Raw genomic sequence first — 2,500 nt, 5'->3', positions numbered from 1 at the left:
ATGCAAGTAGTAAATACCATGTATTCTGTATACAACCTTAGGCTTGACAGCAAACGTTTCCTGCCTGTGAGTTTATTAAGTAGTTTCGAAAACTATTTCTGAACATGAGGCCGGAATACTTAATTCTTTGAGTAGGTCAGTTCATTTCTATATACGAATTCTTCTTCCTGGTACGTTTATACATGTCATTATATTTTTGCTCCAGGACAAGGTGATTAAAATTACAGTTTTCATTAAGCTTTGTTCGCTGTTGGCGTCGTCTGAAGCCTTATGGTCATGTATTTGCTTATTTCTGGGTTCGAGTCCCTGATTTCAGTGATTGTTATTCGCCCCCAAGAGTCCAAATACAGGTCAAAAGTGTCTGTTTCGGCCACAGCGTGGCGACTCCTGGTGTAGGCTCCTCGCCTTCTTTTTCTTTTTGTATTGAAGTGTTTCTTCTTGCTGGTGCCAGAAGGTCATTTTTATCACAGAAGTGTTTGAAACAAGGTCAACTACAGATGGACTGGACGAACGCGTAGTAACGATGTCACACTATTCGGCGAAGCCGTTCCGGCAAGTTCTCCCTTATTACGAGTTATTAGACTCGAAAGGTTATGAAAGTGTTTGAACCAGAGGGAGATGGTGGTCCTGTCGTCAGGTGATTTTATTACGCTAATTGAACTTTGTAAACATTATCTGCATACGGCGCTGCTGTATAGTGTGACACCGCACAAAACGAGTGAAATTATTTTACCTGCCGCCAGGTGATTTTATTCATCCAGAGGAAAGGCTTATCATTTTATGCTTTCAAGGTAATAGAAGTGCGCGGAATCAAGAGTTCATAAGACAGTACTGTTGTTTGCAAATTTGTGAGATTCCGCAAAAATTTACCTAAATATAATTTCGTGAAAAGGCGTGAAAATAATATTAGAAACATGAATATACTCATTCACATACACCTACACACACGCACACGCACACACACACACACACACGGACAAACTACTCCCAGAGGGCACATATAGGTACATTAAGAAACACAATCACACTCCCACATGCACGCGCGTGCGCACACCACCGCCCACTCACGCCCACATATACGGAGGGACAAACATGGGAATGACATTGTCGTATCGGAAAGATAAAAATAACAAACGCGTTGGATTATATTCCAATCATACCTAGGTAACGTTTTCCAGCATATGGGCACTGTCTCCTCTAACATATATGTACAATACGAGTGTGCGTATGCGTATATGCGCGTAGATCTGTATGTGTTAGTATGTGTATATCGATGTATATGCAAACATATATATTTATATATATATATATATATGTATATATTATATATATGTAAGGGGGAGTGGGTGGGGGATGGGGGTGAGGAAGTATGTATGAAAAATAATTTAACGCAGCCCGAAGGGATTTCTCCCCGTCTTCTCCTTTTCTTCATGAGGGGACGGAGAGGGGGGGTGGCCGAATTAATGAAGCGGCCTTGCTGTGGATATGCTGTGTCTTGTGACACTGCTTCCGACCCAGGACAGTGGACAGGATGCAGGGATGAGCCGTCATCTAGGAGGTGCCAAGACGAGAGGGAGGGAGGAGGGTGGAGGGGAGTGGAGTATGTAGGGGATAGAATGGGTGGGAGTGGTTTCTATGTCTTTTCCTTTTTGGCTATCCCCCGTGTAAGGGGAAAAAGCCTTTGGTATATGTATGCTTGTATGTACATATATATATATATATATATATATGTGATAAGTAAACATGGAAATAGAGGTGTGAAATGAAAAATGACATAAATGAAAGGAAAGAATATATTTAGGACGAAAATATAAAAAACAAAAACAAAAAGTAAAAAGAAGTATTCAAGAAAGAGATCAAGAAATATGACACAGCATAATATATATATATATATATATATATATATATATATATATATATATATATATATATATATATATATATATATATATATATACACACATACAGGACGATATTGGAGGGCGGTGGATGTCCTGTCATCCATTAGGGGGCAAGACTCGGGCATGCCATCCAGGTCGACACCGTGAGATGGTCACCTGTCATCCAGCCGCCCGTCACCCTCTCGGATACCAGTTAACCGCTCCCGCCCAAGTAACAACGCGACTGATAACAAATGACCAATCTCAATTGTGTTCGTTGTCCCAATGTTGTGCCTCGTTTTATGAAATTATCATTCCATGTATTTTGTCGATATCTTTATGTACCAGAGCTGCACAGCATTCTTTTGGGTTTAGAATTTAATCTCTCATTTACCACCAAAATAACTCCAGATCTTCGATGCGGTGCTATTTTCAAGGATAGAAGCGCTGGTTGTCATCATTCAGTGTTGGAAGTCTTGTGGTTACTGTACCCTCCCCTATCCTCCCCCGTCTCCCCCTCCCCCTTCCATCTTCCCCTCCCATCACCCCTCCCCTCACTCCCTTCCCCTCCCATCAGCCCCTCCCCCTCCCCTCCCATCTCCCTCTCCCCCTCCTCTCAC

General features: G+C 41.9%; 1 protein-coding gene across 3 annotated transcripts in view; it reads right to left on the bottom strand.

Moving 5' to 3' along the window:
• Positions 1 to 2,500, bottom strand: part of pHCl-1 (pH-sensitive chloride channel 1) — an 877,177-nt gene that overhangs the window by 280,326 nt on the left and 594,351 nt on the right. The window lies entirely within an intron of this gene.

This window comes from Oratosquilla oratoria, chromosome 29 (genome assembly GCF_046742065.1).
Source record: "Oratosquilla oratoria isolate Oo_2021 chromosome 29, ASM4674206v1, whole genome shotgun sequence".
NCBI lineage: Eukaryota > Metazoa > Arthropoda > Malacostraca > Stomatopoda > Squillidae > Oratosquilla > Oratosquilla oratoria.
The sequence above is the reverse complement of the archived record's forward strand: the minus strand, read 5'-3'. Positions and strand labels throughout refer to the sequence as shown.